Below are 14,433 nucleotides of genomic sequence, written 5' to 3'. Positions count from 1 at the left end.
GTGTAAATTGTTGAATTAATGCCAGCCGTGGAAGTCTCTACCTTATTAAGTAGTGTTAATGCAAGCACTGTGTCATTGTATACAGATGTCCCATTTACTCAGAAGATAATTGGAGTAATTGGAGTTAACAAGTAAAAGATACAAGCAACTTGTACAGTAAGTGCTATAAAGTATATTTGTGCTTCTGACATCTTCAAAAAAAGCACATTATGGCTGTTAATTGCATTTATAGAAAAAAAAGACATGCATGAGTCAATTACTAGATATTTGGTAAACAGCACATCTCACATCACTCAGATTAAAAAAGGCTTACTTAATGCCATCTTTCCCATGTTTACTAGGAGCTTGGATTTCAACAGCAAATTGCATTTTCAAATGCAGTGTCCAGTTTTAGTAGTAATGTACCACAAGACTTATTGTTTATAACTGCAGAACCTGAAAATCAACATACATCAAACTCAGCTTGACTTTTTATGACTGTTATAAGACAGTTATGCAAACACCAGTGGTTTTCAGGACAGAAATACAATACAGAAGTGATGTTCATCCCTGAAGCACATGTTTGAAACCAGCTGTGCAATCTGCTGACAATGACCAGCAGCCCATACCATCAGAAAAAAATTGGTCTCGATCACCGGGGATGAAGGTAGGCTGGTTAGACAGTGGGTGTCAGTGTCTATCCTCCAGTTAACGCCTACTTCACTGTAGTACACATTGGGACAGCGGAACACATTGGCATGAGGATGCATTGGAAGATTGCATTCCCCTCATCATCATGGTCCTGTGAGCATAGAGGTTGTTGCAGTGAGACAAGCATAAAGTAGGATAATTGTTAATCAAAAAAGCTGGGTGAAAACAGAGAGGAAAATACAAAAAAGAAATACAACCCAAATGTTTGAGCCACCACCTGAATTGAATCTTCCATATCTGCATCTTCACACTTTATCAACAAAGGTCAATATGTAATGTCAGGGTCATTGACTGATAAATCTATGCAAAGTAAATCATACAAGTTTGTCCCTTGTATGTCTGGCAAAGACTTAAATGATTAATACCCTAACAAAAAGCTAAAATTTCTGGATGCTGCCTCAAAATGATAAAATAACAGTAAATAATCAAATAGTAATATGGACAAAACATTGAGGCCTCAGGATATTGGAGCAGTGTTTGCATTAGACATTCAGCTTTTGATATCAGGAGGCCAATATTTTTACATATACAGCCCAGCATACATGCCCAGACATTCCCTGTCCCTATTGCCGGTACAGCATCAAGACTTAAGCCTTTTTTTGGGATTTTTTGGGAATAACCACAGACACCTTGAGATCCCACTCTAACTAATTTACTGTGGCATTACATCCTCTAATACCCATAATAATACTTGTACTCACTATTGGTTTATTCTGGTAAGATAGCCTGTTTCAGCTGCATCTGTTCATTGTATTGTATTTCAAAGAATTGTTGTTACTACCAATTAGGGTAATTGTAAGCATAGTATTTGCACAGAATGTGCATAAAATGTGACTTTACCTATGAGAAACCTTGTGTGATTATGCATTGAACACATTTTTGTTAGAGACTCGATCAAATGCTGTGACCTTTTAATAAAAAATATCAATATGGGTGAAATGTGGTTTATGGTGCTTATATATTATTTTGTACATTTTTGCGTCAAAATAGAAACAGAAATGTCAAAGTCAAAATTACTTACTTAGCTACTACTTACAGTTTATCTTTATTATTATTATTATTATTATTATTATTAAGAAGAAGAAGAAGAAGAAGAAGAAGAAGCATCATAACAAGAATGTTCAGTTGGAAGTTGGAACATCTGTTGAAAGTTTTTTTCCTGGAAATATAGTCTCATTAATGAGCCCAGACTTGCTTTACAAATGGTAATTATTGGAGAGTCACTCTCTTATAATGGCACCTTGTAAATTGGGTATGGTCATGCTCTTGAACCTTCTAATAGACCCAGTGGAGTCACTCAGTTGCTAAAGATGAGTGTGCACTTTTCAAAGGGTTGCTTTTTATAACAGGATTTTATCATTTGAGCCCTGAATTATGATAGTAAATAAATGTAATGAGATAATTGGTAAACATCAGTTGAGTCTTTGCTGCATTGTGGGGAAACACTGCATGTTTAATTGCTGTTTTGTATTTCAAAGATAATTAACTGTGCTACGCTCTCCTGCAAATTATGAAAAATATCTTTGCTTCATTAAAATTGTGTATTCCCTATGGCTTTAACAAGAACCCTGTGGATTGGAAATGTAATTAAATAATCTCGCAAAGATATAAGGCCCTTTACTAAAACGACACATTCCTCAGAGTTAAAGATGTGCATTCATCTTATTAATTATTATCGCTGTTATTACTATTGATCCAAATCAGTCTCAACATAAGACGCACAACATTGTATGTGTAATTAAAAATGGAATATAGAAATTCTGTTACCAAATCCCCTCCCTATATCTAGTAGAGACACTTCCAGTCATTAAATGTGCTAGGTTATAAATACAGATGTAATCTGTCTTTCTGTACGTCTGTTTCTCTCTTTCTCCCTCCAGTTCTTTATATTTTCCCAGTATAAAGTAGAAATTGAATTTTGAGAATTAACCGAAGCATTTAAAATGTCATGTTCCTTTGTAGTTAGCAACAATTGTTATACTATTGCTACATTACATTACATTACATTACATTACATGCATTTAGCTGACATTCTTATCCAGAGGGACTTCCAACACAAGTTATTACACTGCATACAGTAATGGTGTACAGTATGAACTAAAAATATTTAAGCAATCTGCAACTCCATGCTTTGCTGACAGGCCAATGCATAACCACAACCACATACATACAAACTCCTCTCAGATGTCCCATTAGCCCTGCATGGTGGGTTGGAACAGTACTCAAACAGCCACACCTGGAGAGGTTGCGGCAATCCTTGTGTGAAGCCTGTATTATGCTAATTGTGACCCAGGGGCACTGTGAGAAGGCTTGGTATAATTATCTGTGTAATTGTCTCGTATTTTGTAAAGTGGCAGATCATTTAATTCAGGATTAACATTTCTCACCTCCAACGGCCGAAGGCTTCACTCAGGCTCCCACTTCTCTCCCCTGTGGGGAACTCGGAGACACTCATACGCGCGTACACCTGATCTTTTTTTTTTTTGTTCGCTAAGCAACTCGGCGTGCAGAGAAACAAGCTGACTTCCACTTGCGCCACTTACCCAGGTATGACCGTACACGCTCCACACCATTTGCTGTGTTTAATTGCCATGGTTTCAGCTTTGCTGATGTCTTTAGAGGGAGATGACAGAGCAGCAGTCATTTCAGTCAGAGTAAGTTTACACATGCTTGATTCCTTAATCCCCTACTGTTTTCCCATGTGACTGTCTCTTGAACTCCGTAAGTCTGCAGTACCTGCTGCCTCTTGCTATAATTTCTCATGAAAGCCTTGCCAGGTTTCTTGAGCATTCAATTCTTTGAACACCTGTACCCTATGTTTTAGTGCGCGTGTCTACTGCAAGGAAAACATTGAATGGTTGCCACAGACAGTTATGGTCTATATTGAAAACAGTGCACATAACTTCAATATCAAAATTTAAGAAAAGGTTATGTATGCATTTAATTGGTTAAAATAATGTGTTTTTCTATCCCTGATATTGCAAAGGAATGTTGTGCAAGTAATTAAAAGATAACACTCAGTTCCTGACTTCCTGTCAGCTTGCCTCCTCTCCTCTGAGGGCACAGTGCATTCTCTCCCTCTGTGGGAGACTTGTGTAGTCCTCATCTTCAGCAACTCTAGAGTCAGACTATGTCTTGTAGAGAGGCTTATTAAAGCAGTCAAAGAGAATTAAAAGCAATGGGTGTGTTAGTAGGCTATTTCCAGTGTAAACCTACACATTGAACACATACTAGCATTTCATCTGCACGTTATATAAAAAACATTATATATAACGTATATTATATATAACTATATATAAAAGTTACACACTTTTATGGAGTGGACATTTAGGACACATGATGCTACAGCAGCTTTCCTCCCATCATATGTTTTGCCACAGTATATATATATATGAGCATAAACATACATTTGTATGCATACACACATGGTTTTTTTTATCATTATACGAGTGTTAAATGTTGTGATGAAGACCGTTCAACTTAATGAGACAAAAGCAAAGCAGACACTACTGATCATGGTGCAATTATGGCACAACCTGGGGGTTGTCTACAGCATCACATAAGCAAGAGAATCCCACCTTACAGGGATGGAACCTCACCCCATTTCCTGTCACTAATACGACATGCCAATTATCTGTTTTTACCTACAGGCATTTTTTTTTGAATTGATTAATTATCTATATTTCATAATTTCGCAAACACTTTCTTTTTCACAGTTTTTCTCTATTGGCTTGGGGCCTGACACACAACTGGCGTATCCCTCTTGAAATGATGGATGCGTTCCTGGCTAAATGTGGATTTAAGCTCTTCAGTTCTTGAGGTATGTGGTAATAAGCTGAGTTGAGTTTGACTTTGCTAAAGAGCCTGAATAAACAATAATCAGGGCTCCATATTTATGACCCATTCTGTCATTCTGTCAAACCCTAATTGAGAAGATCCCTTAAGATCCTTTGAGCTGAGGGATACTACATGTCATTTCCAATGTACAGTCATGTGCCACATAACGTCTATTTGGACAACGTCCGTTCACATATACGTCCATAGTCCCATAAGGTTATAATAAAGTTTAAAAATCCCAATCACAGAACGGGATGTAGCGGACGTAACCAGGCATAGTGAAGACAACGCTTCCTGCATGCAACCGTGTATCTCATGGAAAATAAAGCGATTGCGCTTCCAGGTGTATAATGGTACAGTGTATTAATGTGTATTATGTTTAGTATTGTACAGTAGGAGCCAACTTAACTCATATATTATAGTGTACTTTACCAGATACATTAGTTTAAATATAGTATGGTACTGTATGTTTACAGTATTTTGGTTACAGTAGCCTACTCCATATAGGTTTGCTAAGTATATAGTATGGTGTTCGCACAACGTCCAAATCACATAATGTCCTATTTCACAGAACGTATGGTGGACGTTAAGTGGCGCATGACCGTATTTCAAAAGTGCACAATTTTCAGCTCCTCTCACTTAATTGTAAATGTTGAGTGGCAATTGTTGACATTTGAAAAATACACTGTGATTTTGTCTCATTAGGGCTCAGGGGTCAGCATCACAGCACCAAGCACTTCTCCCTATGTTCCCGAGTGGGTGAGGACTGTAGTGGCCACTCTGCTTGGCCCAGGAGCACTTTATTGTTCACAGAATAGGATGCTAAACTCAATTCTTGGATGATCACATTTCATTCTGTTTACTGCTACACCAAATTTTCCACAGGCTTAATCTGCCAAATTAATACATATGCCCATTGCTAACATATACATGTGTGTGTGTATGTGTGTGTGTGTGTACATGTGTGTGGCTAATGTGAGTGTAGCTAATACATATTTACATATGTCCAGAAAATGTTAGCTTTTTGTTCAGCCGATGAAACTTTTTCCAGAGATGCTTAAAATATCAAATTATTTGATGATGGCCAACAAAATTTATTATAGATAAGAAACACTCTACACCCCTTCCATGAAATGTACACATTCCTTTCAGTATACCTTGTGCAGCAATACATGTGAATTTTCCCATCATTCAATCTAAAAAAGGGTGCTCGCGACAAACATTTCACAATTGCTATTTAGGACAGCTATTTCTGAAATGTATTGGTTTCCAACAGCACTTGAATTCATAAAGTAAACTTTTCTTTACTTTTGTTGTCATTGTATCTTTTGGATTGGAACCAGGCAGTCAGAGAGTTAGTCAACCACGTTACATATTATTTGAACTAATCCGACATGAGAAAAGTCTGGGGCGAAACAATTAGGCCTCCAGCAAGAAAGCTAAGACAGTTGTGTTTCAGATGAAGTTAATCTGACAGTTATGAATTGTCAAACTCAGACGTGTCTGACATTGAAGAGTTTTTTAATTTAAATATTACTTGTTCAAATAGTGTATTTTCTGTTGATGCGCAGGTAAATACTGCAAGTTTGGACCTGGAATGGTAATTCTACATGGCACGTGAATTCCCCACAATACAACACTATTTACATATCTTAGTGTAACACAGACACAGAGAAATCCCGCTGACACAAAGAGACTACATGTTTCTCCACAGTCATGACAGTGTTTATACAGTTATGAAACAAAACAGTGATGAAATAATTATGTACAGAAACTGATATCTGTATGTATATATAAATACATTTGCCTGTATTGATCAAATAACTGCATTTTCAAATCCACCAAATTTACAAATGTCACAGTATCATTGTAAAAGGAACAGGACTGGGCAATTTTCATGTTAATACATTTTTTATTTAAAAATGACATGTATGGGATTCAACATTGTGTTTATTCCATCTCCCATAAATAAAGGTAGCTGTTTTAAGAAGTGAAGATGAGTGATTAGAATGAGCCACTGAATCACATTTTATCTTGTAATGTGTATTTAATCCAGAGAAAATCTATCACTATCACTCAAGCTTTGTTTAAAAGGATCTAACAATTTTTAATCTTAAGGCATTTTATACTTTTATCAGTCTTCTAGAACATATATTTGTTGTGTTCTGATGTATACCCCAGTACTCTGATTATCTTATTTAATGTGTGCACAAGTCTAGATCTTGAGCAGAGCTTAATCTACTACAAAACCTGTGCACTCCAACTTTGTACTTTATATAAAATACTTTTACTTTTTGCCAGCGTGTACAATTTGATAGAAGGGGTTCTATTTGTCAGTTATATGCCCTTTCTCGATCATATTCAGATCTTCATGTGTTATTTTAATAAGCTCCAAAATGTTTGTTTCTCCTGTACAAGTTCTTTCAGGTCTGAATTCTTTGGAAATGACAGAAATGCTTTGCCTGTGAAACTCTGGTTTAACTGAACTAACCAGTATAGAGAAACACATTCTATGTACAGATCTTGGCAGCATTGTATGGGAGTCCTTGACCCCTTTCTCTTGCTTCCAGAAATGCATCAGTGAGATGGTATTCATATTTTTTCAGTATTGTACTTAAGACAGTACTGTACTTACTATGATGTTGATATGGGCATGTGCACTAAATATTTACTGTCAATAATGGATTTTCAATATGAATTTTCATGTTACCTCCTCACAGACTTAAGTTCTCCTTATTCATTAATTTATTGATTATTTTTGGATCTCAGAAAAGTTTTAAATCTTGGTCTTTGGCAATTCTTCTATCAAGTTCTTAAACTTGTATGTGACTGGGAATTCAAGCGAAATGCTTACCCGCTTGCCAATCATCTTGACAGACGAAAGTCCAGAAGGCTGCTGTTTCATTGCCTCAGAAGGGGGCGTGCTGCTACCCCAAAGAGAATCTGTCATCAAGGCTGGGTCCTGGCATTGTCAATGAGTGGGTGTCTCCCAGTCTCACCCTAAACAGTCTCACAAAACCATTGAAAATGAAGCCCAGAGTAGCTGTGGCAATAAAAACCCGCTTTGTGCTAATTGATGCCTGTGTGACACGGTGCACGTCAGGCATTTTGATACGATGACATTTTTCTGGACAAGCCCAACCACAAGGAGCTTAGTATTTAATATATTAAAGGATCACATGCCATTTTTTCCTTTTTTTTTGGTCAGAGTATGGTAGATGATTGACAGTTGGCATGTTTATACACAGGCCTCTGTGCTGTACGAAGCCAACCTGCCAAACTGGATCATGTCAGGCCAGACAGGAACAAGGGACAATGCCAGTGGCACACAGTCCACCACAATGCCACCCTGACTTGGTCAGAACAGGGGCACCCAGAGACTGTTCTGACCACAGGTCACAAGTTACAAGTTAGGATTTGCCATGTTGGGTTCCCAGGATGTTGTCACATCAGATGTCTATAAAAAGAACATAGAACTGAGTGCAATGTTCAATCGTATTTCTAATTTCTTTTTTTATAAAATTTCAGAAACAGTACAGACGTTGCCACCAGCTTCTGTTAAATGTCATGTTGCCTACCTCCTACATCTTTTGCGATAATCATCCACTTATTTCTCGCTAAAAGACCTGTCATTATGTGAAGGCACGAATAACTGCACCCGGTTTCTTTCCTTGCACGTGTTGGGTGATTTCCACGCATCTCTGAAAACATACCACCACTAATGTAGTAGCTGCAGGTACTGTCTGGCTCTGGATTTATAGTAAAGGTGTCTGTTAAATATGTCATTATTTTCACATTTCCTTCCTGTAGTTTGTCGTCGCTGAACACAAGCCTGAAGCTTGGGCGGAGCAAAGCACGAAATAGCCTTATCTGATCCAGACCACTTTGGGAAGACACCTGTGGAATTCTGGACGATATATTACCGTCTAAGTAGCCATAAAAAGAGATTTACTGCCTTATCTGGGCAATCCCAACAGCCACACAAGCCAGAAGTGTACCTGGTTATCTCTTGAAAAAATTATATAGGAGTGTAGGAGTCTCACGTGGCTTTGCATACTAAACGCCATAGAATTAGAAAATGGACACAGCTGTCATGATGAAATATAACCCGTACACCCACATGCAATGGTAACACACCTTATTTGAGTGACGGCCCTGTGGTCCGATATTGTGCTTCTCACCCTTGGATGTTTGTCAGTAATATTGGCAAGTGGGTTTGCATTCGGGCATATTCGCTGTATAGCTGGAGCTTGGAGATGACACCCCACCACGGCTGGCCTTTGATCAGCTAGGCCTACCTGCCGGCCAAGGTTGAAAGACTGTTTATTTGACACCTAATGTGTTGACAGGTGTCAGGTCGGGGAGCCTCTCTCTTTGTCTGCTTGAGGCAGAGGGAGGAGGTAGGGGTGGCTGCACCCCCCTGAGCCCCTGGGGTCTTCCTGTGGTGGCGTATGTTTCCAGTGCAATTCCTGAAGGTGATGGGTCTTTAAATAGAGGGTTTAGCCAGCCCTGACACATCCCCAGTGAGAACCATTAAGTCCTAAACGCCTTTGTGCCTTGTTCTGTTTGTTTTGCTGTTTTTTTTTTTTTTGGCTGTTGTTTTTTCCTCTTTTTGTTTTATGGACGTGTTGTTTGCTTTTCTGTGTAATTGTTAAGTTCAGGTTCTGAGAGGTGGGTTGAATGAGAAGCAGTTAAATCATTGTTAAATGTTAAATAATTGCCCAAAGGACAATCTCATTATTTGGCTAAAGCAATTAAGTATTTATGACAGATGATGTAAGACAGATAAACATGTAAGAAAATATCATTAGTAAAGGAAGTGTGTGAAGCAATACCTGGATGTTTTTACCCATTGCAATCAATGTTAAGTGTATTAAAAGAGCCATTTAAGTTGTGTCTGCCTATGAATTAATTTTTTATTTATTTCATTTAGATTTTGTTTTTGTTTGGAAATTCTTCAACTTAGTTTTGGAAAAGAGCTTCACTCATCTAAGGGAGTTTCAGTAAGAACTGTTGGATTTTGAGTTTTATTTCTATTTCACTCCATGTCAAACTGATGAAACACTTTTAATTGCTGGTGCAGATTACAGATAACACTACATATATCTTCTTTATCATTTTCTCAGAGTTTCTCCCTCTCCAGAAATATGCATGTTGACTATTAATTCCTACCCTTCATCTGAATCAAACTCAGTGTTAGACTGACAGGAGGAGGGAACCCTCATAAAAAAGAAACAGTGAAGTGTCTCATTGTGACATTTTGTGCTGGGGGAATGTGGTAGGACTGCATCTCATGTCTGTCACTGTTCTGAAGGAAGTGTCTCTCACTGAATGGGATCTGGGAATGCCACAGCAGCAAGAACCTAAGGACAGGCTGTCATTTCACCTCTGGTGAAATGAAATGGTGTCAGCTAGTCTGAGTTTGGTCACGTACAAAGGAAGAAAAACAAACATGTGCTGACGCAAAACAGGCTAACATTAATACCCAGGTAGAACGTTTGGAGAGGTGCAAAGAGCTGTCAAATGAACAATTATTGATGACATTCCTCCCAGTGTGGCCAGTCCACTGGTTGAATCCCATGAATAATTCCTCTCCCTATAGTAGAAAATAAAACACCAACAATCAATGGCCTCCCTGTTGACTCTCTGGTCTAACATTTCTCCCTTATTCCTGAGAATAGAGTGTGATTGCATTTAAACCATTTATTGGACAATCATCATTTCTCTTTTATCAAAGCTGAAGTACTATCCTATCCTTTGTTCATGTGACCACCCTGTATCTCTCTTGAACACAGACTGTATGATTATATATGAAAACACTTAATTGTCGCTGGTAAGACATATTCTCCACTTTTTGGTTATATATTAGTATATTGGTATACTAATAGGTATATTAGTTTAAATAATATACTGACTAATTGTATGAAGTGCTTTTATCCTCATGTTTGCCTGGTGTTTACTGTGATACACCTGCAACTACAGCTCTTCATACATCTCCCAAGCCAAAATTAACCTGAGGTAATTTGTTTATGCTATCTGCCATTGCCCATACCAGACCCATGCATGCAAAGAAGAATGAAATCTCTACATAAGAATTCTAGTCACTAACTTTCTGAAATTAACCAGGATCATACAGCTTCCATTAATAGACACTTTAGGAACTGTGAGTATTACGATTACTGAGAATTAGCCTTACTTAGCTTAGAACAGTAGCTGGTCTTTTGAGGTAATTATGTCTTATATTTTAGTCATCTGAGCTTGCTCATTAGTCATTAAAGACACAGGATTGATGTGAGGCACGATGAAAACAATACCCCCATTGATTCTTTTCTGATCTCTGTGTGCAAGACCCTAAGCAGCCACGCCAAAGGGCATTCAGCAATCTGTACTTTAATAATAATTCATATGCTGTTGTCAAGGACAAATTGCTTCAGGAGGTGTGCATTAACTAAACTCTTTTTTAAAAAGCATGTCCTCACCTGCTTGTGAGCTATGCTAAAAATGCCACAGGTCTCCATATCCCAGGGCATCTGAAGATGCCACAGAAGTAAGCACAGAGACCAATGGAGAGATGCATATACAGACAGAGAGGAGACACAAATAATTCATTCAGAATGCTGTCAAATCTGACTGTGTAATGAATATGCCATTAATTGTCATTTCTTCCCTCATGACATGCCAAACACTGACGTGCTGGCAGATTCATGAGCTTTGTAATTCATCATTTTGTTATCGTGTTGGTTATGGGCGCCAAGGTGGTGCTGATGGCGGGATTGACATGTTCCTGTTCATTAGAGACTCCTCCCAATGTCAGGCCAAGGGGCGCAGAGGACATTGACCACATGCCTCATTCTCACTGCACAGCCACAGATGGCATGGATCACCGACCTGTGGAGGACTGAAAGAATGCACAAGGAAACAACTTTCAATAATGAGTTTCAAAACAACTTGTACTTAAACCCATATGTATAGGTATGCTGATGTGCGCCTAAAGGGCAAACCCCTGTCCATATAGCCATACACGATGATAAAGGGTTAAGACAGGGCAATTGACTGTAGTGTTTAATCAATTAAATGTGGTCCAACTGGTCCTAACCTGTGGTAACAGGTTAAAATGGCATGAACATTATGGATTAAAGATATATTTTTGGCTGCTGCTGTGAAGAACAATCACTAGCAAAGTATTATATCAATATGATTATATTAATACAAGGCAAATCAGGTATTATTCTTGACTAGCTAGCTAGAAGACAAGCTACTGTCACCATGCCAACACCACAAGTAACTTCCCTGTAGTCAGCTAGCTGAGGTAGCTTGATATTTGATATATGACTCAATAAAAGTAAAACCTTAAGCAGGTTTGTATATGATACGCAATGCAGAGTTATGAAAATTCCAAACTTGCTCGTGCTCTTTGCTTGCCAGAGAAATTTCAAAAAATCAAGGAAAAAATCAAGCAATAAATATATGTTAGGGTTGTAGAGGTAGGTCATTAGTAGGACCTATCAATCAACTAAAGCTTTTTTGCTAAACACTTTGACATACTAATAATACTGATCTAACGACTCAAAATACTACTACTACTCTCTCTCTCTCTCACACACACACACACACACACACATATATTGGAAATATATAACAGGATATATAAAAATGTAACTGAATATATAAATACAATTTGTGAATCTATATATTAATCTTACAATAGGAGCATATTAGGAGCATATTAATTAATAAAAAACTATATTTATATACTCTATATGAAATGCATGTTGTTGGATAAATCAATAGAAGTTACATGACAGCCACACTCAGTGCGCCTGTCCTACAAACCATATTTAGTTTTGTTTACATTTGACATTATTCTGAAAGAGAAACTGATCTGCCTTCATGAGAATCCACTGCTGCCTTAAACAAGCAGCATTACAAAACCAAAGGAAAATATGCTGCCATTAATCATGATTAATTTGATAGGGTGGCTGAACAAGCAAGAATGAGGCCTTATCTGATTGGAACAGGCCACAGGCCACAGGGTGAAGGGTACAATAAGAGATCACACAGAGACCTCTAGTGGTTTGCCTCTAGAAATTGTCTAAAGTTCATCTCAATGAAATTGGAGAGAATTCAAAAGAGCATAGGCAAAAGGGAAAGATGAATTTGATGTTCAAATCTTGAATATGAAAGTGAGTGAACCCAGAAAAGAGTACTGTCTAATAGCTTGTGACTCAAAACCGCATGAGCAGCTGGACGTGTGCTTTGTGAAAGGAATCGGGGGTGTGTGGCAAGCTGTGTCAGTATGTGCTTCATTCCAGGAAGAACAGCCCTGTGTGCAGGTCCATACATTCGGTGCTTGTTTGGTCCCATTGAAGTGGGGCCTGATGAGGATGAGACCATCATGTTTGACAGGACATCTTCTCCCTTTCTTTCTTTTGCTCCTGGCGGGTTACCATGATTGTCTTTCATCATCAGAAGGCCATTGCTGAACAAGTGGCCTCTTCTGTCTGTGAAGTGAATGGCACAGGCCAGACCTTGACCCGGCGCTTACTCGGAGCAGTGCACACCAACAGTCAGGGGAGAGCTTCATCTGCACTGATCACAAAAGCGCAAATGCGCGTCAATCACGAACACAGGTCCAGGCACCGCGGCTCCACCAAAGAGGAACTGCAAAATCACTTTGTAACACTGCATAAATAAGTAACATGCAAATGCAAATTTAATTACATCCGCTCTTTGGGTAACAATATCTCACTGTGCTGTATGCAGCACATGAAAACAAAGCCGCTGTTAAAACACTGCTCATTCAGATCCCTCCAGCTTAACTGAACACTGATCACTTTTTCTTAGGCAAAGAAATGCTCCAAAACTCCACAGGAATACCCTTTGCCAGTGAATTTTATTCTTCAGCATAGAAATCCCTCACATTTCATCATTCCTTTTGTTTTTCAGCAGAGAGCTGGTTATAGTATTGGGAACCAGCCAAAATCCACCTAGAAGCATAGATCTGAAACGAGAAATGAACGCAGTATGTTAATAAAGAGGGTGGTGGGGGTAACTACACCTTTTAAATCAAAGCTGTTTTCTCCAGGGTGCAATTTTCACCTTTTTTGTTCTGAGCCAGAGCGCAGAAGACACCTCTGTAGCCACAAATAGCACTTGGCAATAACCAGTTTCATTTTTCTTACTCCCCCTGGAAATGGAAGGGTTATCTTTGCCTTAATAAAGTGATGAAAGTTAAAATAAATAAGGCCCCAAAAAGCACTCTTCACACTTAATCAACCTGAAGATGTGGGACCAGATGTAATGGCAACACATTATTTTCAGCACCTTTAATGAATATGCGATACATTCATTACAAAGCAATTAGCAAATTATGAAATGAAGGACAGGTATTGTACTAAATTCATGCAGCTAATAATGCACCGAGGGACTGGTCGCAGTTCAGGTGTGCTTAAAAAGAGGCCTCACACCACAAATTTCCTCCACCTGCCCACAGTTCTTTTCTGGAAGGTTGTGAAGACTACAGTTTATGGGTAAGCACATAGACACGGACCTGGCAAAGTGTCCAACCGCATGTGGAAATGTGACCAATAACACTGGGGGATGTCACACTATGGGAGCAATATCTGCCTTTTACTGGTCATTTCCGCTCATGTAGCTGTTCATTTTAAATCAACATGAAAAAGGAGTGTTGAAATATTTCTAAATATGGTTTGCCATAAAATGATGGGAGTATAACATCATAAGAACACAGGACACTATTCTGCAGTTCTTGCATACAAAAAGCATGCTGAGGATTTTTGTGGCCATAGCAGTTTTGTCTGCATTCAAGGACATAAAAGCATACCTTATATTGCACATGAAAATAACCATTCCATAATAAATGTCAGTTTTAAGGATAATGATTAG

This window comes from Megalops cyprinoides, chromosome 16, assembly GCF_013368585.1.
Source record: "Megalops cyprinoides isolate fMegCyp1 chromosome 16, fMegCyp1.pri, whole genome shotgun sequence".
Classification (NCBI taxonomy): domain Eukaryota; kingdom Metazoa; phylum Chordata; class Actinopteri; order Elopiformes; family Megalopidae; genus Megalops; species Megalops cyprinoides.
This window is presented reverse-complemented; position numbering follows the sequence as displayed.